General features: G+C 48.3%; 2 pseudogenes; one reads left to right on the top strand and one right to left on the bottom strand.

The window, feature by feature from the left end:
• LOC128945471 (zinc finger protein 850-like) overlaps positions 1 to 22658 on the bottom strand; it is a 315097-nt pseudogene that overhangs the window by 118034 nt on the left and 174405 nt on the right.
• LOC128945500 (class I histocompatibility antigen, F10 alpha chain-like) lies at positions 6716 to 11464 on the top strand (annotated as a pseudogene).

Here is a 22658-nt window from a genome sequence, read left to right on the forward strand (position 1 = left end):
CAGCCAGTGGGCAAAGGGAGAGGGAGATGAGGCCGGGAAAATGAGGATAAAAAGGCGGCTGCGAACTACAACAATGGCAGGGAGCGCACGGCAAATGCCCCACGGCCTCTCCCTCTGCTCAGCAATAAAGTCACTTTTACAGGACTCCTCTGTCTCCTCTGCGCACAGAAACCTCCGGCCACGGAATTTCCCCGCGCAGCCCCGGGCACGGGGCAGCCGCCTCTGTCCCAGCCACAGCAACCGGGCCGAGCCAGCGCTGCTCCGGCAGCGGCTCCTGCCGAGGCAGCGGCCGCAAGGAGACCGCGGGCAGCCGCTCCCGCAGCGCCCTCACGCCAGCGACAACACGGGCCGGACACGGCACAACGAACCCGCCCGAGCCCCCTGCCGCCCCCGAGGCCCGCAGCCAGCCCCGAGCCCCCGCACAACCCAGCGCGGCTCCCACCTGCGCTGCGGCCGCCTCCGAGCTCCGCCGCCGCCTCACCGCGCTCCGGCCGCTGCCGCCGCTCACGGGACCGCACACACGCTCCGACAATGGCGCCGCGGCCCAGCCACGGCCGCCCTCAGCCCGCCACCGGGGCCCTGCTCCGCCCCGCTCCCACCAATCAGCGCGCCACAACCACGACTGACGGCACCATCGCCCAATCCCCGCCAGGGGCGGGCTCTGCGCACGGCACAGCCCCGCCCCGCGCTCTCAGGGCCCCCCGGGCTGCGTGAGGGCAGAGCCGGAGCTGAGGAACAGCCCTGGAACGGGCCCGGGCCCGAGGGGGATTGAGCTGAAAACACAAACAAACTTCTCCGCACCTCCCGCCACGGCTTTCCCGGCACTGCGGCTCCGGTGGCTCCGGCTCAGCGGGAAGCCGTCAGTTTTCCTACCCCTAATTAGGAGCATTAGTGCACCGCTTTAATTTACCGCAAGAATAGGAAAACTGCCCAAGCTCTGTGGATGAGTGGGGGAAGGGAGAGATTTCTGACAGAAAACTCCAAAATCGCAGAGCAGGCTAATGAGAACTAAGTGAAGACCCTTAAATCCACTTTTCCTCCCATGCCTCCATTGTGAAAAACGCCCATTGTGGGATCTCAGTCTCTCAGAACTGGGGTGCAGGGTGAACAAGACCCCCCCTGGGGGGCTCGGGAGTCCTGGAACGCTGCCAGAAATATCTGGTGGCTGGACTTTGATCCCACATGGGAGATGACATCAGTATGAGGACGGGAGGATTTCACTGGGGTGAATGGTGAAGGGACAAGTTAATTGGAGTGTGAGATACAGCGTTAAGATCCCTGTACAGGGGGGTCTAGAGAGGCAAGATGGAGGGATTGGGGCGTGCCCTTCTCCTTCTTCTTCCTCCTCTAGGCCTCCATCTTCTGTGGTGATGTTGGCACTCCAGGATTGGACCTTACTAGGGGAACACTGGTTAATAAGGGTAGAGGGTATTGGAGAAAAATGATAAATATTGTATACGTAACTCCGGGTATAAAGATAGGTGACCGCCCCAGGGGCTTTCAGTGTGTGCCCATGGCTGACTGCTGAGCAGAACTCTGTCAGGCCAAGAGAAAATCTTTTAGATAAGCAATTAATAAACACTAAGACCAAGAACAAATCTGAAGCTTCCTCTCGTCCTTTCGAACCCGGGGGCCCAAGGCCATCTTTGGGCTTTTTCCCAGACCATCTAAACAGCCCCGAAAACCGACAGCCCATCACTTTAAAAAAAAAAAAGTTTAATAGTAATAAAATTGTCATAGAAATAGTAATATAATTAGAGTAATAATAATTTGAACAATTAAAGTAGGACAATACGAGACAATAAGAAGTAAGTTACGGAGGACCGGGTACCTTTTCTGGGCAAAATAAGCCCGAAAAAGGACACCGGTTAACACAGGATTAACCTTTAAAAACAACAGCCTGTTGCATATTCATACACTTCATACATGATGCATAAATTCCATTCAAACAAAGGATTCTGTCTGGTCAGTGTCAACTTCTGCCTCCTAATCCTCAGCGGCGTCTTCGTGGCTGAGCAAGGCAGGAAGAAGTTCGTTCCTTCTGATAAGAGAGCAGTAAATTCTCTTTCTCTGAAAGATTTAGGTGTCCTGTGGCTGCTGTCTGGTGCAAGTACTTCATCCATTTCTTAAGAAAGTATCCCACATACATAGTTCCTACTTTAACTACAAAACTACATTTACCATACTCTTAAAATGTTGATACTGCCCTCATAATCACTACCACAAAATACATTATAGTATTTTATATCTGCATGGAGGCATATAATAGGTACTTTTCACACTGGCAAGGGAAAGGGATTCCTTTAATCTGTCTAACCACAAATAAAATAAATAAAAAGGCTTTCCCTCTTACAGCAAAAAATCTGATATGCCCACAAACACCACAAATGGGGGCAGGGGGGATTTCCTGGAAATCTTTTAATTTGCTTTAATGCACATAAATCACCACACTAGTTTTTCCACATAAAATGCTGCACTTGTTGCAAACAAAATCTTAAAATCTCACATACAGAACTATACAGTCCCAAGAATCAAATTACCACAATGCAGGGGAAAAAACCCACACAGCTCTCCTGTACCTCAAGTCTTGGGAATCAACTTATAACAAGCTGTCTCTATTACAGCTCTGACAGCCCACAAACACCAGTTTAAGTTAAAACCCTTCTAAAAGGGTGGCTTAACCCTTTTGACTCAGGCTCAAGCTTAATACACAGCTTAACACAGATGACACACAACAAAAATTACCAGCTTGTCACAATTGTAACTTTTACACAATAGTCAGCAAAATCTCACACTACACCAGATGAATCCAAAGTTGCAACTTTGCAAACTCCACAAGGAGAGGGACCACAAAGGCACTGTGCTGCAGCATTTGATCCTCGCCTCCCAGGTCCCACAGGCAAAGGATTGGTTAACACTGAACACAAAGCCTTATAAAGACTGGTTATACTCAAACACCAGGTGTCACAGCGAATGCTGCTCCCCAAAACTAGAAAGTTCACACACACAGACTCACTGTGAAAGGGGTATTTCTTTCCACACACACAAACTCACCGTGAAAGGGGTATTTCTTTCCACACACACCAACTCAGTTATAACAACCTTAGACCAGCATTTGCCCTTACGACTGCTAGCCCCAGTTGGTGGCAAACTGAGCTCTCTATGCTGAAACAAATGGCAGCACCAAAAGCCCGAGCTCAGTACAACAGTTCAACAACTCTTTCTGCTGGCAACCAGATTTCAACTGCAACTTCAGCTTGCAAGCACACTACAGAGGCACAAATTGCACGTGGGACATCTCCCACGACTTACCAAAGGGCCTCTCCTGACCACGCCTTACCGGTCACTGTTTAAAACTGTTTCAATTTTTAAACATACCATTTTGTCTGGAGTTTTAGTAGTCAGGGGTCCTTGTCTGCTGCTGGATGAACAGTCTGTGCAGCAGAGCCCACTCCTCCAGGAATATCCTGGGGGTGCTGTTGCAGAATGCGGCCTTTGTCGGGGATGAGCCATTTGTCAGGTGCAGGGAAAACTCGGGGCTCAATATGAGTCAACAGCAAGTTCCGTTTATTGAAGAGAGCATCAGACACTTATACAGCAAGTAATAAGCTTATGAATATTCTGTAAGCCAAGCAATCTATTGGTTAAACGATACCATCAACTCTTCCTCATTCCTTTGGGCCTACATTCTCTATTTCCCACGTCTCTCTGTCCACTCGTTATCATACCCAGCTAGGCCCAAGGACACGCTATCTTGCAGGTGCAAAAACTCCAACTAGCTGTGTTCGGTACTTTCCCAGCTCCTGGTCGGCTAACAAGCGAATGTCTACGTGACCTCTGTCATGTAGCCATTTCTCCACAGGGTGCACCAAGGGGGTCCATGACCTGAGCTGGTCTCACAGCCCAGCACAGTCTCCTCCTGGCTGGCTTGCTAACTGAATCATTAAAACTGAAGATCATGAACAAAGTCTCTCTAACTAGTCAAAAGTTAGAAAGTTGTATGTTTATTACTCCGGTGGGCAGCACAGGGGAATCATTCTCAAAATGCATGACCACACTGCATAAGGATTTTTGCCTTCTGTTTATTTCCCAAAATAATACATATACATAACCCCAGCACCTCCCATCCCCGCGTTGTATTAAAATGAGATTATTAGTCTTTCACGCGTGCGCAATTCTTCTCTTGAATTGGGTCAGTGGTCTCAAATTGGGCCAGTGGTCCCAGGGACGAAGTCAGGAAGGTCTTCATCAGGTGCTGGGCATTGTTCTACTGGTTTCAATATGTTCCTATAATGGTTCACTTGCTCCACTTCTTTCTACAAATGAGCTCATAATATAACAATTAGCTTTAGCTTAAGCATCCAATAATCATTAACCTAACATTGGTGTATCTAACTTCAATATGAATTGGTTCTAACACTCAGCTAAAATCCTAACCCTTTAAAATCATGATTCAGTAGGACTTAGCTGTTGTAGGAAGGGGACCAGGACACCAGGTGGTTCATCACAGGTCCAGTTTATTAAAGAAAGCATCAAACACTTATACAGCAAATAAGAAGCTCATGAATATTCTGTAAGCCAAGCAATCTATTGGTTAAACTATACCATGAACTCTTCTTCATTCCTCAGGGGTTACATCTCTCTTTTCTCATGTCTCTTTCACTATTAGTTATCATATTGCAGCTAGGCCCAAGGACACACTATCTAGCAGGTGCAGAACTTGGAATTAGCCACGGCTTTGTACTTTTCCAGTCTGTAGTCAGGTAAATTTCCCAACACTTAGCAAAACATAAGATGTGAAAAAGGCTTTTGTGTAACTAAAAACAGTGTAAGGCCATCCACTGACCAGTCTGTCCAAGTAATAAGATAACCGTGACACAAAGCAGAGCACCAGAGGACAATTAGACAATACCATGTTAAAATTAGGGAGGCCATACTGAATCCTTATCAGAGGATGTGAAACAGCAGGATGGAGACACAAAAAGAAATAAAATATATTGACCTGACACACAGGATGTTGTGCAGATAAGCTGGAGTGTGAAGAAGTCAAAGAAAGAACTTCCCAAAACATCAGAAAGTTCACAAGATTTTTTGAATAATGCATGAAACACATGAATGTGCATATATCTCAGCAATGTAACAGTATAAAGATAACATTGTCTGTGTACACCCCTGTGTTCTTTGGCTGTTGGCCAAGAGCACTCCAGTGCATGGGAGGGGGGGGAAATATCGTCCTTTTCTGGATTATTATTATTATTGTTATTGTTATTATTATTATTATTACTACTATTACTCTTACTCTTACTCTTACTATTATTATTAAACTTTTAAAAACTCTAAGCAGTGAATTTTGTTTTTCACACCCTGAACAGGATCAGGACCCCCCTGAGTCCCCCATTCCAGTGAATGAGGACCCCCTGCACTGGATCCCAGCCAGGCCCTTATCTAGCACTGGGACCCCCCCAAACCCTGATTCCCAGGAAGGGACTCCCCCTGAACCCCCATTCCAGGGTACCAGGACCCCATTGCATGCCCTTATTCAACACCAGGACCCCTGTTCACCCCCACATCCGGGACTGGAACCCTCCCAAAGCCTCCATTCTCAGGCACAGGGACCCCCCTGCACCCCCTTATCTGTGGGGGCCTGAATACATGTATTGTTATAACAGCAATAAGAATACAACAACTGAAATGTAGTGAGAGTCCTATGTGTCAGATAAGTGGGTCCTAGCTATTCTAAATGAGTCACAGCTGCGAAGTCCTTGGTTGGGCAGCAGCTGTGGCTCGTAAAGATAGCTGGGATAAAAGGGGTGAGTCCAGAGCCCAGGAGGAGCCCCTGAGAAGACACATGAAGAGCTGTGCTGCAGAGAAAACAGCTTGCTACAGTATGGGACTTGAGAAATATGAATAACAACAAGAATGAAACACTTATCCAGCACAGGGCCCTCCTGCACCCCCTTATCCATCACCGGGATCCCCCTGCTTCCCCTCATCCAGCCCGGGGATCCCCCTGCACCCCCTTATCCAGCCCCAATGCCCCCCCGCACCCCCTTTTCCTGGACCCCCCCTCCTGCCTTCCCCAGCCCCCACCCATCACCTTCCTCAACACCGGAGGCTCTGCACCCCCTTTCCTGGGCACAGGGACGCCCTGGAACCCCCATTGCCCTCACTCCCCATTCCTGGGCACAAGGACCCCCCGAACCTCCGTTCCTGGGCAGGGGGACGCCCCTGCACCCCCTTATCCGGGACTGGGACCCCTCCTGGATCCCCTTCACGTGTTCTGGGACCCCCTACACCCCTGCCCGGCCCTCCCGCCCTTCCCAGACCCCAGACCCGCCCTTTTCCTTCACCTTTGCACCCCCAGATCTCCCAAATTTCCGAATCCCCCCAGTTCTCCATTCCCGGCACTTTCTTAAAGGGGTCCCAGGGGTTCCCAGGTGGTTCTCAGAGGGCTCCAGGGCGGTCGCAGCGGGATCCAGAGGGATTCTCTGCAATTCCCCCGTCCCCGCCCCGCCCTCCTCGGTCCCTTTCGCTTCCGCGTCCCAACCTGCGAGACCGTGATCTGCCCAGCGACCGGTGACGTCACTGACAGATCGGACTGCCATTGGCGGTACTAAACAGCTGGGCCAATGGCGGGGCCGGAGGCGCCTGTGGGGGCGGGGCCAAGACTGGGGTGGGGCCAGGGCTGTGGGCGGGGCCATAGCAGAGCAGCGCCATGGCTCCAGCGCTGGGTCTGGGGCTGCTCTGGGGACTCCTGGAGGACCCGGGGGGCGCGACCAAAGGTGAGTGGGAACCCCGAAACCGGGAACCCTCCGAACGTCCATTTCCGGGCACCGAGACCCTCCTGAACTTCTGTTACCGGGCACAGGAATCCCCTTAGCCCCATTTTGGGTCCTGTGACCCCCTCCATCCCCTCCTTCAGCACCGGGACCCCCTGTTCCCCTTATCTGGTACCGGGACCCCCCTGAACCCCATTCCTGGGCTCGGGGATCCCCGTGAACGTTCATTTCTTGGCAGCGGGACCCCCTGCGCCCCCTTATCTGGCCCAAGACCCACCGGATCTCCCATTCCTGGGGATCAGGATTCCTTTGAACCCCAAATCGCGGCACGGGAACTCCCCTGAACCCCCATTCCTGGGCACTGGGTCAGCCCTGAATCTCCGTTTCTGGGCACCAGGACCCCCCTTCACCCCCTTATCCGGGACTAGGATCCCCCCCACACCCCCGTCAGTGCTCTGGGATCCCCCTGCCCCCCTTTTCGGGCATCCCGCCCTTCCCAGACCCCAGACCCTTTGGACCATTTCCTTGACCTTTGGATTCCCCCGATCTCTCAACTTTCCGTGTCCCCCCCGTTTTCCACTCCCACCGCTTCCCGAAAGGGGGTCCCAGAGGATCCCAGGGGTCCCAGGGCGTCGCAGGGGGCATCCAGAGGAATCCAGATGAACTCCCTGGAATTCCCCGTTTCCCCCGTCCCCTCCCCCGGCGTTCCCTCCGTCTTTTCTCTTTCCCGTCTCCCAAGCTGCGTCCCCGGGATCCGCCCGCCTCTCCCAGCCCCAGACCCCCCTTTCCGTGACCAGGGACCCCCTGGAGCCCCATTCCTGCCTTTCCCAGCTCCCAGACCCCATTTCCCTCAACACCGGGGACCCCTGGACCCCCTTTGGTGGGCACAGGGACCCCCTGGATCCCCCATCCCGCCTCTCCCAGTCCCTTCATTGGACCTTGGACCCTTCCAGGCTCTCCTGGTTCCGCTTCCTGATCCTTGGATGTCCCCACGGGGTCCAGGAAGGTCCCTGGGTGGTTGTGGAGGTTCCAGGGGGCATTCTGGGCTCTGGGACACCTCCTGAATTTTCAGTCCTGGGCACTGCCCCCGCCCTGCACCCCCTCATCCAGTACCAACAACCCCCTGCACCCCCTTTCTCCTTTGTCCGGCTTTCCCCAGTCCCCCCCTTTTCCTTGTCCCTGAGACCCCCTGGACCCCCATTCCTGCTTTTCTCACGCCCCAGCCCCCCCTTTCCTCTCCATCAAGGACCCCTGAGCCTCCCATTCCCGGCTCTCGCCACCTTGTGGCCCTTTTCCTTGGCACTGGGGACCCCTGGACCCCCTTTCCTGGGCACAGGGATCCCCTGGAACCCCCATCCCACTTTTCCCAGTCCCTGCACCTCCTCTCCCATAACCCTGGAACCCCCTGAGCCCCCATTCCTGGACACCAGGACCCCCTGTAGGCCCTTTCCTGTCCATCCCACCTCTCCCACCCTGCACACCCTTTCCTTGGCCCCAGGATCCCCAAACCCCTTCCCAGCTCTCCCAGTTCCCCTTTCATTGATCCGTGATCCCCTCAACCCCCCAAATCTCCGTGTCCCCCCAGTTCTCCACTCCCTGCGTTTCCTGCACGTGGCAGTGTCAGAGCCCAGCCCAGGGATCCCCCAGTACATGATCACTGGGTTCATGGATGGGATGCCCTTCGTGTGCTACGACAACGAGCGGGGCCGGCTGGAGCCACTGACACAGTGGATAAAGGATGGAGCCGAGCCGGGATATTGGGAGTGGGGGACCTGGCGCGGTGTGAGGTCCCAGCATGAGACTGTCAGGGACCTGGAGACACTGCAGGAGCGATACAACCAGAGCGGGGGTGAGTGGGAGGAGCTGTGGGGCTGGGATGGGATCTGTGGGGCTGGGACAGGATCTGTAGGTCTCAGGTGTGGATTCACAGGGTTCCAAGGGGCTGAAAATGGAGATCCATTAGGTTGGGGTGAGATATTTTGTGATCCACGGGTTGGGATATGGATCCATAGGGTTGAGATGGGATTTGTGGGGCTAGGATAAGAACTGTAAGGCTGAGATGGGGATCCAGGGAATTGGGATGGGATCCATGGGGCTGGAATGGGATCTCTAAAGCTGGAATGAGATGTGTGGGGCTGGGATGGGATCCCTTCAGCTGGGATGGGAACTGTGGGGCTGGGATAGGAACTGTAGGGCTAAGATGGGGATCCATGGGCTTGGAATGGGGATCTGTGGGGCTGGAATGGGATTTGTGGGGTTGGGAGGGGATCTGTGGAGCTGGAGTGAGGATCCATAGGGCTAGGATGGGATCTGTAAGTTTCAGGTGTGCATTCACAGGGCTCCAAGGGGCTGAAACAGGGATCCATTAGACTGGAATAGGATAGCTTGTGATCCATAGGGCTGGAATGGGATCTGTGGGGACTGGTTGGGATATGGATCCATGAGGCTCCAAGGAGCTGGAATGGGGCCCTGTGGGGCTGGGACACAATTCCATGGGTCTCTATGGGTACAATCCCCCCAGGTGTCCACACACTGCTGTGGGTTTGCGGCTGTGACCTCCTGTCCGATGGGAGTGTCCGTGGATTTAGTCGGTACAGCTACGACGGGCGGGATTTAATCTCCTTTGACCTGGGATCCGGGAGATTCGTGCCAGCTGACACCGCTGCTGAGATCATCAGGAGGCGCTGGGAACAGGAGGAGGTGGCTGAGAGGCGGACGAATTACCTGCAGCACGAATGCTAAGGATGGCTCCGGAAATACATCGTATATGGGCAGAAGGAGCTGGAGCGCAAAGGTGGGAGCAGAATTCCTGTGAGGATTTGGGATCTGGGAATGGAGGACTTAGGAACACAGTAATTCCTGTGGGAATTCTATGGGTAGATCTCATCTCCAGTGAGAATTCTATGGTGAGATCTCAACCCAGTCCCATTCCTGTGGGAATTCTGTGGGTAGATCTCACTCTCACCCCATTCCTGTGGGAATTCCATAGGTAGAACTCACCCCAGTCCCATTCCCCTGGGATTCTGTGGGTGTCCCTCATCATTATCCCATTCCAGAGCCCCCTGATGTCCATGTGTCCGGAAGAAAGGAACACGGGACGCTGATCCTGTCCTGCCACGCGTACGGATTCTACCCCAACACCATCGCAGTCAGCTGGATGAAGGGGGGTGAAACCTTGGATCAGGAGACGGAGTGGGGCGGGATCGTTCCCAACAGCGACGGCACCTTCCACACCTGGGCCAGGATCGAGGTGCTGCCGGAGGAGCGGGAGCAGTACCGGTGCAGGGTGGAGCATCCCGGAATGCCGGAGCCCGGGATCTTCGCTTGGGGTGAGGCTGGGAATGTGGGGATTGGGAATTTGGAATTCCCAAATGGGGATTCCCCTTCCCCTTCTCACTATCCCGCGTTTCCCAGAGCCGACATCTGGCGGGAATCTCACCGTGGTAGTCGCTGTATCCATCATCACTGCCATCCTCATCCTCATTGTCCTCATCGGATTCGGCGTCTGGAAGCTCCAATCTGGTAACACACGGGATGGGGGTCAGGAAGGGACATGGATCCACCCGGCACTGTTCTGGGAATCCTGTGCCACCAAAAATGCTGTTCCCACTTTGTTTCCACAGGAAGGAGAGACAGGAATGGATACAACCCGGCAGCTGGTGAGTTCCAATGGTGGATCCAGCTCTGGATCCCCTCTGTGCAGATCCCAGGATGGATCCTGGGACTAATCCCAGTGGGTGATCCGTGCTGGAATCTCATGGATCTTCTCTTTCTGCAGGAAGGGACATGGGAACCAACAGCTCGAGCACAGGTACAGAGCAGGATCAGGGTGGGATTCCAGAGGGGGATTGGGGCAGGATGGATGGACTGGGATCAGGGAGGGGTTAAGGAACGGGGCAGGGGTCCGTCCAGAGTGGGATCAAGTGGAACTTGAACTGTAGAGTGGGATTGGGGCTGGATTCTGGAGCAGGATTAGGTGGGATGGATGGAGCAGGATTGGTCCAGGATGGATAGAGTGGGATCAGGGAAGGATTCCAATTCTGCATCGGGTGGGATAGATGGAGCAGGACTGGGGCAAGATTGGGGTGGGATCACGTGGGATTCTGCAGCAGGTCCTGCTCTCCATGGGCTCCAGCCAGGCCAGCCTGTGGAATGGGGACAGGGACAGGGTGACACCATGACTCTCTCTTATCCTGGCAGGAATCACTGCCTGAGTGATCCATGGAGCTGGATCCGGCCCCTTCCCTCTTCCCAGGAAAGCTGAGAGCTGCCACCAGAGCTGATCCTGCTGCTCCCACCCACCCCACAGGTCTTTCTAATGGATCAATTTCCAGTTTTCCATTTCCCAGTGTTGTAAAGCCAAGAACCACAAATACTCACAATGCTTTAGTTCTGGTGTGAAATTGTCCTGCTTGGGGCAATAAATCTACTTGAGGCAATATCCTGCATTGTCAAGCAATTTGTATTCTATTTGCTGTCTGTATGGAAGTTGTTTTCTGTTAAGTAGGCAGTTTTCCTTATCTCTTCCACAACCTGGGAGATATCTGCTGATAACAGACTATTGAATGTGACTGCCTGACTGATAAGAACTACAGCATCCCAGTGTGAGATGCTCCGCCCAGAGGGGAGAGCCAAGCATTCCTACCTGGATATAATCTTGAGGTTCTGGAACACCAGCACAGTGAGACAGAGTGAATCCAGAGACAGAGTAATCCATTTTGAATTAGGTGAAATGTCTAAAAAGGGTGAAAACTCTGTAAGGCCAAAGCTGAAGGGAAAACTGCAGAACTGAGATAATGAGGAGACAGGGGGAGACAGATAAAGAAAAACAGAAACTACTGCAAGTGTTGCCCGATTGATAAATGACACAAAACTCGGATAAGTTTTGTGGGTGCTTTATTACGGGCCCAGGGTGCTGGGGGACTCACGTCCCAAAAACCCAAGCCCCCGATTTCACATATGGGTGCTTCCCTCTTATACATGCGATTCACAACAAAGTCTCCAAGAAACAGTTCCCTTGTGATACATTCCTTAGTTCACAGGCAAGATCATAAATCTTCTGCTTATCTTATTCTAAGAGCATTGTATGCTGCCTCTAGACAGGTTAGCATTCTTACTCTCCTGCACTAGTTTAATTATTTACTAAATTCCTAAGACTACCTGCTAGGTTACACACAAACCCAACACACACACTATCAACGGCTGCAAAACTGCTTTTAACAAACCAATTCACACACAACTCATAACTAAACTATAATTACACATTTTGCTAAATTTCATTTCTTTTCCAACATTTCCCCCCTTTTGAGCATCCTTCAGTCCTGCTGCAAGGATGCTCAATCAACAGTATTGACATTAACATCTTCATAACGAGGTGGGGAGTGTTCTCCATTCTGCCGCCCGCGGGTCATCGCCTTCAGCAACCAGAGAGATCGCTTCTTTTCCTTTTCAATCACACCTGGTGGGGTCCGCTCCATGATTCCCGTAGCGGATCCGTGATCCACTTCTTGACGTACACCTGGTCCCCAGGCTGGATGTCGTGGACAGAATTCTCCAGCGTGAGCGGTCTATTCCACTGTAAGGTATTTCTTAAAGAATTCAAGATCTTATTAAGTGACATAACATACTCTGCAATCGCCTGGTCCCCACTCACATGTACCTCCCCTTTTAATACAGTTGCATGATATGGTTTGCCATATAGTATCTCATATGGACTTACGCCTACCTTTTCCCTTGGCTTAATTCGAATCCTGAGTAGGGCCAAAGGCAAAGCTTGAGGCCAGTGCAGTTTAGCTTCCTGGCAAATCTTTTTGATTTGTACTTTCAGGGTTTGATTCATCCTTTCCACCTGCCCACTAGACTGAGGTCTCCAGGGGGTATGCAAATTCCAGGTTATATCTAACAGTCGTGCTAATTCCTGCACTACCCCAGCTATAAAATGTGGACCCCTATCTGATGACAATCCTAAAGGTACTCCAAATCTTGGTATTATTTCTTTTAACAAGGTTTTTACCACCTCCTTAGCCTGATTAGTTCTACATGGAAAAGCTTCCGGCCACCCTGAGAACGTACATACGTACACTAACAAGTATCTGTATCCCTGTGCCCTAGGCAATTCGGAAAAATCAACCTGCCAGTAATCTCCCGGTTGTGGCCCGACTTGCAGCTTTCCCATTTGTATTTGTCTCCTAACTACTAGATTATTTTTCAAACATACTGGGCACATTGCATTAACTCTTTTTGCCATTGTTAACATCTGATTAGAGATTATCTCATTTTTCAAAAATTTTACCAATACTTCTGCCCCCCAATGACATTTGTTATGTTCTGATTCCAAAATAAATTTCATTATGCGAGTGGGTACTACTATTTGTCCCATTGGTGTAACATACCACCCAAGTTGATTTCTCTGTGCCCCTAGCAAGTTTATTAGTTTTCCATCTTCTATTGAATATTTGGGCTCCTGATTCAGGTAAGGGGTAGCCGGATTCGTTCTTACCGGTACCAATGCCATTTGAGTCCATATTTCCCGTGCCACTTGCCGTGCTGTAGCATCAGCAAATCGGTTTCCTCTGTAAACGTCTCCTTCCGCAGTCTGATGTCCTCTAACATGCATTACTGCAACTGCTTTGGGACTATGTACCGCATCCAGGAGCTGTAGCACTTCTTCCCAGTGCTTGATGTTGGTTCCCTGTGAATTCAAAAGCCCCCTTTCCTTCCATAATGCCCCATGTACATGAACCACACCAAAGGCATATTTAGAATCCGTCCAGATATTAACCTGTCGGAGGAAGGAGACCCAGACACCAATTGGTTCATCCAAGTCCGATTTATTGATCGAATACGGCGGGTTAAATATAGTTCTTAATAAGCTTCATACATATTGCAAAAGTTGAGCTCAGGATTGGTTAGTTACATATCAGCAACTACACCTACTTCTACATTCTTGTGCTTATTCTTCTGTTACATTCTGCAGATATTCAGGACTAATCTCACCTCCCTTTCCTCATGTTGCAGCAAGGCCATCCGGCATTCTTGCCTGTCAGCAGTCACTGAATCAGAGACTGCTGACCTCCCTTTCAAGCTTAACCAGCGGCATTAAGTCAGTATGGCCTTTCTCAGCCAACCAATTCTTAATAAATTCCTCCACATTTCCCCCGTTTTCTTCTTGAGCAAGGAGATTAGTTTGCCAGGTTTTTGCTATCATACGGCTAACCATGTTTTGAATACAAGTAAAAATACAAGGCAAAATAAGCAAAAACATTAAGATCACACCCAGTAAGCCGATAGCATATGTTACAATGTTCCTTAGCCATGGTCCAAGCCCTAAGCCTTTAAGCCATTCGTCAATTCCTAAACCTTCTTCTTCTTTGAGATTGTGAAGTCCCTGTTGTAGTTCTTTTATCTTAGTATGAATGGACACCGAATGATCAGACAAATTCATACAACACATTCCCTCAAACTCTTCACATCCATGCCCTTGTGCTAAGAGCAAAAAGTCTACAGCAGCTCTATTTTGCAAAACAGCATGGTTAACACTTTGCACATCTGCAGTTAACATGTCCAGAATTTGGGATGTCTGGTTCAGCTCATTTCTTGTCCAGCACCCTAATTGCTTTGCTAAATTCATAGCCTTATTGGCAGATCCTCCTGGTAAGATAGTTGAAACTACTACTTGTCTGAATGTACCCCAAAACTTTGGATCTCCAATCTGGCTGCAGTCCAAGTCATGTATACTACGCTTTTTCCTGTTTGATGTTTGACTGAGCTGCATTAGCAAGGATACATTAGGGTGAAACAAAGACAATTTTCCCAAATAACAGGGTCCACCCTGTGGCTTAGCTGGTACACCATTCCACGCCCTGTCTCCACAAATTAGAAATATTCCTGTAGGTAATTTCATTGGTGCCGTGATGTTTGTGCCGTTACATTGACTGTAATGCTGTGGAGAGAATTCACTCAAATTCAGGGATGAATCTAAGGTGGCCCATGTGTCTTTAGGTTGATTTAAATTCTGGGCTTCTAAGGGTTTGAAGCTAAACCATCCGCCAGCTGTGGTGTTAGACATACTGGCATTTGCACTTCCAAAAAGATCTAATTCTTCAGGAGGAGAACGCAAGGAAGTGTTAAGTGATTGGATTAGTAAACATTGGCGATAGCCATCACTCTGACCTGCAGTATATCCTTGCTGTGCTGGCAATGTGATGTTAGACATGTTACGCATGCATAAGGTTCGATTACTTGTTAAACTGCAAAATTCTCCAGGAGACCACACTGGAAGTCCTACCAAGCATGTTCGAAATGGATTAGTAACCCCTCCAAGACTAAGACAAAGCGATGATTGATTAATTTGATTAGCAAGTGTTACCCATAGATTTTCTCTTGGCTGACTGAAATGTGTTATTCCTACTGCTTTAATCGCTACAGCGTTAAGCAGTATAATAAAAACAAACTTCATTTTTCTTTCCTTTTTGCCTGTTTTTTCTTCCTCCGCTGTCTTTTACCTGATTTGTTAGGCTGATTAAAATGGACCTGAGTCAGTCTTTGAATACACTGATCTAACTCCAAATCAGCATCCTTGCTTACAGGTATAGCATATGGCAAGGTTAAAGGCAAATCAGCTTTACAGCGAGCTGCTATGATGCGTGAGGCACTAGTAACTTCCTGGCAGGCCAGTACTTTGTTCAAGAGCTCTAAACCAGAAAGAATATCGAATCCACTTCCCAAAACAAGGGTGACACCATAAAATTCCTACTGTCCTCTGTGAATACCAATAAACCTTATTGCAATCAGCACAATGCAAAGCTACCCAAGCATAGCACTTATTATTATCCTTTTTGCAAACATAACAAGGAAGTGTATATAGGAAAGGATCAGTATTAAAATTTTTCTGTGTGATCCAATCCAACCAGTTCAATGGTGGTGATTGCAAAGCCTCTTCAGCTTTCTTACTATATACAGCTACCAATTCAAGCTCCTTCTTTAATGCTACATGTATCTTATCACGTAATCGTTGTTCTTGTTCTTCAACACCTATAGCATGCCACGAAGCAGGGTCCCATGGAGCTACAGCATCCCACAAGGCAGGGTCCCATAGATGTGAAATTGCCCTAATCATAGAAAGCTAATTAGCAATCACTAATAGCCTTATTTAGATGAGGTTGTTCCCTATCTTACCTTCTTTTTCTTATCTGTTTTCAGTTTTGCTGCTCCTAACTTTACTGGTCCTGTTACTTGCAAACTTAATTTTTGCAACCTTTCAATGCAGTGATCTAATGCTCTTTCAGGATTCCCCCTGATAGGCCCTACAATCAAACGTTGCTTTAAAGGTACTAATTTTCTACACCTTACAGAGACTATATGTGATTTACTTTGAACCTCAATTCCATTTACAACACATTGTACTTCCCATCGATAATAAACAAGAATTTTCTGTTCAGGAGACTCATCACAAGTGTGACACCATAAATCCCATAATAATGATTGTTCTATCCAAAAAGTATTATCACAACCCCCACAACGTAAGGCTATCCAGGCAGCACAATGTGGATCATAACAGTCAAGGCAATGTTCCTTTGCTGGATTTGTTAAACGAAAAGTTGATAATGAGTCAATAAAACCAATCAGCTCCTGGGCCGTCCGATAGTGACGTGTCAGTGCTTTGTCCAACACTTTCAAGTGTCCCTTTAGCTGTAACAGTAGTGGTCGTAGGACTAGAAACAGTTTCTTCCCCAGTAGCTCCTTGTCCTCCTCCGTGAGACAGTCCACCAGAGGCTGCATCAAAAACAGGTTTAGTCCACTTAGCAGGCACCCACAAAGGTCCTGTAGGTGAGGAAACACAAAGATATCCCCGACCCTAGTATAATAATTTTGCAGGTTTTTCCCATAATCCTGTAGTCGGGTTTTAATTTCCTGACCTGACCTCGGATGATATTTAATTGCAGGAGGGATATAGTCTTCCCCAAAAATACATAAATGATTGATCACATACAGAACCTTAGCTAAACATGATTGTGGGTCCTTTATATCTTGATGCTTTTCAATATACTGCTTAAGGGTACCATTTGCTCTTTCCACTATTGCCTATCCAGTAGGAGAGTGTGGAATACCTGTCACATGCTTAACAGACCACTGATTCAAAAATTTCTGAACTCTAGCACTTACATAAGCTCGATCATTATCCGTTTTGATACTCTTTGGGACTCCCATGACAGCAAAGCAACTTAACAGGTGCCTGATAACATGTGTAGCTTTCTGTCCTGCCTGAGCCGTAGCCCATATGTAGTGACTATATGTATCTATAGTGACATGCACACACTTAACTTTACCAAATCTAGCTATATGTGTAACATCCATCTGCCATTTTTCATTTATTTCCAAACCTCGAGGATTAACTCCCATGCCTAAACCTATTCCACCATTATGATAACTACATATTGGACATGCTCTAACAATGGCTTTAGCTTCTGATAAACTCAGCTCAAAATGTTTTGCAAGCCCTCTTGCATTTTGATGATATCTTCTATGTGCTTCTCTGGCCAATGTATGCTTGTCAATAGGACAAGAGTTATCAATGGGTAAAGTAACCAATTTGTCTGCACGTTCATTCCCTTCTCCTAAACCTTCAGACCATTTATGACTCCCAATATGAATCACAGAATACACTGCATTTCTCTCTCGTAAAGCTTTCCTTAATTGTATCAATAGTTCATACAATCGTTTATTATTCACTTCCTTAATTGCTGCTTCCTCTATTCGTCTGACTACACTTGCAACATACATAGAGTCTGTGACCACATTTAAAGGCTCCTGTAAATTAGACACTGCCCATACTACTGCCAACAGTTCCAAAGTTTGTAAACTATCTGCAGGATCTGCTGTAAGAAGTTGATGCTTCCATTGTCCTTTTTCTTGCCAGGTGACAGCAGCACGCCTTGATTTCTTTCCCGCATCTGTAAAAGCTGTAATAGCTCCTTCTATAGGGCGTTCTTCTCTCAATGGTCGAGTAATCTAGTTCCATTCTGTCATCCATTGCAAAACTTTAGGCACTAATTTGCTGGTTTCTACTTTAGCAGATGATGCTAATAATGCTTCCTGCAAGTTCTTTGAATTAATCAAGTACCAGTCCAAAGTCTCTTTCTCCATAGGCAATCTAATGGTAGCAGGTTCTCGACCATCCACTTCAATAATTCTGAGATGCCCTTTTTTGACTAACACAGCCAATTGTTCAATTTTTGAGAATATTGTTCTCTTATGTTGTAGTGATGGTGACAACCATTCCAGAACTCGTATCTCCCCCGTTTTCTCCTGTTGTCGAGAGAGAGCACCAAGCAAATGGCAAGGACTATTCCAAATAGTAAGGTCAATAGGGCAGTCGAGTTGTCGACGAGACACATATCCCTGTTGTACAGAATTACTAATTTGTTGCAAGGCAAGGTGGTGCTCCTTTGTCAGGTGTACAGGAGTAGTAGGATCAATACCCTTTAATAAAGGCCGTAGGGTTTCCAATAAATGATTTGGTATTCCCACAATAGGTTTTAACCACTGTAAATCTCCCAGCAACTTTTGTGCATCATGCAAAGTTTTAATGTCCAATTGTAATTCCAATTTTTGAGGTATTACTTTTTGATCTGTTAAAGTCCATCCCAGATATTTCCATGGTGTGGTGGTCTGAATTTTCTCAGCAGCAATAACAAGCGAATATACTGAAAGAGTATCTCTAATACTGTCAATCTGCAGAGAGGAGAATGGTTGTTGCTGTGCAAACAAAATATCGTCCATGTAATGATATATTATAGTTGCTGGCCACTTACGACGTGGCAATTACCAAGCAATGGCAATTACCCCAAAGGGTGATGATTAGTTAACACCACTCCCAATTGTGTTAAAATGTCCCTTCCAATTAAACAAGAAACTGTAGGAGGTAATTGAACAACTGAAAACACAGCAGATATTTGTTGATCATCAATACACACTAACAAAAGTGGTGATCTACTTGCTAATGTAAATCCTCCTACTCCGGTGAGCATATTTGATGACGGGAATAGAGGCCAATGTTGTGGCCATGCTTCTGGAGAAATAATGCTGGTGTCTGCTCCTGTATCCAATAATCCATAAAGGGTTATGCTTTGATGTCCATGGGTAATTTCCACTTTTTGTTTTGGTCTATTTTGTAAATCCACAGTTAAAAGTGTAACACCAGTAGAGCCAAAACCCTTTTCATCCCACGTTTGTCCAGTAAATGATGGTATACCAGATGTCATTTGTGATAGTGGTATTAATTGTGCAATGCGTTGTCCTTTTGTTATTTTAATAGGAGGATAAAGGGTGTAAACCATGATTTGTATTTCCCCTGTATAATCCGCATCGATAACACCAGGCAATACAAATAATCCCAGCATAGTTATTGAAGAACGTCCTAATAACAATGCTCCACATCTTTATCCATTTAATATAAGAGGACCCTTTACTCCAGTTGGTATCCTCTCAGGCCGGTTCGTCATTAGTGTGACGTCTACTGCTGCTGATAAATCCAAATCGAGGCTCTCTGCTGTTGCGGTTGCAGACAGGAGGTGACAGAGATGTTACGTCGGCAGCTGGTGTCTCCGATGTCACGGCGGCTACTTGTGTCTGGGCGCGTATGTCCCTCATTGCCGCATCGGTAACCCTTGATGAACGGTCTCGAGCTCTACGTGTCCGCCAGTGAGCCGCTTCGGAGAGGAGCAAGAGCAGCTAACACCTGATTCTGAGCAGCTAACACCTGATTTTGAGTAGACTCTGCTTGCTTTTGTAACCCTAATCCTAATTCCTCTAAAGTTTCTGCTATAAATGCCTGTGAAGCTGTTGGCATTAATGCCATTCGCTCTAAAGCTTCCTCAATAGTCCAATTTGCCCCTAAAGTAGCTAACGCTCTTGCGTTTGCCTAACAGGTTCACTTTTTACTCCAAACTGACTAACCGTAGAACGTAACTGGGCTAACAACTTCCAATCTAAGGGATTATATTCTGCTATATTATGTGTAAGGTTCCCCTGTGCATCATACTGTGGTGTGTATGTAACCGGACATGCAAGATTAGAAACTATTTCCACCGCCTCGCCATCCCCCATTTGCATTACTTCTTTTGCCATAGCAGCCCAAGCTTCCCTCCTCTGTTTAGCCATCTCCCCCCATAGATCACGGTGTGCCCCTGGGATGGGATCTGGCCCTTTAAGGGTGCTATGCTGCTGGCACTTCGGTACAGAGACCGAGTTCTCGCACGGGGAAGGCGGTGGAGCAGGAGCTGACTCGCGCAGGGAAAGCGGCCCCCCCGCTGCTGGAGCTGACAGTGAAACCGGAGACGACTCGCGCGGGGGAAGCGGCCCCCCCCGCCAGAGCCGGCCCACTCGGGGGAAGCGGCGGAGGCAAAAACGGCGGCGGAGGCGAAGCTGGCTTGCTCCCACCCCCACCATCCGACCCGCCTGAAGCTGGCGGGGGAGGCAAAGCTGGCTTGCTCTTACCTCCACCATCCAACTCGCCCTCCCCCTCTGACAGGAAGGGTGCAGATGGTTCCACTGTATCTAAGGGAAAATTTTCCACACCATTTTGCTGGGGACCCTTAGGCATAAGTATCTGATTTACAGAAGGTGCTAAGGGATCATCCTCACGACCATACCCTATATTCCTCTTATGAGCTTCTGTCGCCCTTTCTGCTGCCTTTCTCTCAGAGACCTGCTGAAGTAACGTATTATACACCACCCGCCATAACTTGCCAAATTTCTTTGCTGACTTATCATCATCTAACACTGTATCCCACAGGATATCCCCAAACTTTTTCCACTCTACTATCTCATGAACTGTATATGAATTGGCAAAAATTGCTTTAGAATAACCATAAGCTAATAACCCTGGTAATTCCTTTTTAAAATCTATCCCTTTTACTCCTCGCCTTTCTAAATATGAGGAGAAGGGACCGTATGTCGCTTGCCTATCCATACCTATATATCAGCGCGCGCTGTTGCAGCCTTCCAGGCTCTCGGCGACACGTAGAGACTTGAGATACCTTTTGTAATCCTCAAGGGTGCTTTTAAAATCCGGCACCGTCCCGGCTGCAAGGACTCTCACCCAACTTCCCCAACCGTGGCGAATTTATAATCCAAGAGAGCGAATGTTCAGAATGCTGCCTTTGCCCGCATTCTCCACCATTTGTCGGAGGAAGGAGACCCAGACACCAATTGGTTCATCCAAGTCCGATTTATTGATCGAATACGGCGGGTTAAATATAGTTCTTAATAAGCTTCATACATATTGCAAAAGTTGAGCTCAGGATTGGTTAGTTACATATCAGCAACTACACCTACTTCTACATTCTTGTGCTTATTCTTCTGTTACATTCTGCAGATATTCAGGACTAATCTCACCTCCCTTTCCTCATGTTGCAGCAAGGCCATCCGGCATTCTTGCCTGTCAGCAGTCACTGAATCAGAGACTGCTGACCTCCCTTTCAAGCTTAACCAGCGGCATTAAGTCAGTATGGCCTTTCTCAGCCAACCAATTCTTAATAAATTCCTCCACATTAACCCTTTTGTCCTTGCTCAAATACAGGGCTCTGGTGAGTCCAACACCTCTGCCTTCTGGGCCGAAGTTCCAGGTAACAAAGCCTTTGCCTCTATTACCTGATCCAATGTTACCACTGCATACCCGGCATAACGAGTCCCATTCTCGACAAAACTGGATCCATCAGTGTATAGTTCCCATTCAGGGTCTTCCAATGGTTCATCCTTTAGGTCAGGTCTGCTGGCATATACTTGTTCAATTACCTCTACGCAATCGTGCACCAGTCCCCCAGCCTCCTGGTCACTGCGTAAAAACTCTGCTGGATTAACATGATTAGTAGTCCTTATTTCAATATCATCCTGTTGTCTCAGGATGGCCTGGTATTGCAACATTCGACTGGATGATAGCCAGTGACTCCCCTTTTGCTCCAAAACGGCCATGACCATATGGGGAACAAACACTTTCATTTTTTTGCCCCCAAAGTCAATTTCCGGGCCTCTTGAATAAGAATTATTGTTGCTGCCACGGCTCGTAAACACGAGGGCCACCCGGCACTTACCGAATCCAGTTGTTTAGAGAAGTATCCCACTGGCCTCTTCTAGGATCCCACCTTCTGGGTGAGGACCCCCAATGCCAGTTTTTGCCTCTCATTCACGTACAACTGGAATTCTTTGGTCAGGTCAGGGAGTCCTAGGGCTGGGGCCTCCTTTAGTGCCTGCTTCAATTCCTGGAAAGCCTTCTTTTGCTGTGTTGTCCACTCCAGCCGATGCTGCTTCAAGGCCTCATACAGTGGCTTGGCTAGGAGACCGAAATTCATGATCCACAGTCGACACCATCCCACCATTCCTAGAAAAGATCTCAATTCCTGATGGTTACGAGGCAAAGGAATAGCACATATTGCCTCTATTCGGTTTACTCCCAAATGTCTCTGCCCTTGTGTGATCTCACAACCGAGATAAATAACGCTATTTTTGACCAATTGAGCTTTTTCCTTAGAAACCTGATACTCTGCTTGGCCCAGCATGTTGAGTAATTTAATTGTTAATTCCACACACATTTCCCTTTCCTTAGTAGCCAGAAAAATGTCGTCCATGTACTGCAGGACTACATACAAGGATGGGGATATTGTTACCTGGGTTATCTTCCATTCCTCCAGCTCCTTGGCCAGTTGATTTCCAAGAATAGTAGGGGAGCATTTAAATCCTTGTGGGAGTCTCGTCCACGTAAGCTGCTTCTTTCTCCCAAAATCAGGACTCTCCCACTCGAAGGCAAAATATTTCCTACTCTCTACTGCCAGTGGGATGCAGAAGAAGGCATCTTTAAGGTCAATCACTGAGAACCATTTA

This window comes from Melozone crissalis, unplaced genomic scaffold (assembly GCF_028551555.1).
Source record: "Melozone crissalis strain CALT ecotype California unplaced genomic scaffold, PUWL_Pcris_2 ptg000066l_1, whole genome shotgun sequence".
NCBI classification, from domain to species: domain Eukaryota; kingdom Metazoa; phylum Chordata; class Aves; order Passeriformes; family Passerellidae; genus Melozone; species Melozone crissalis.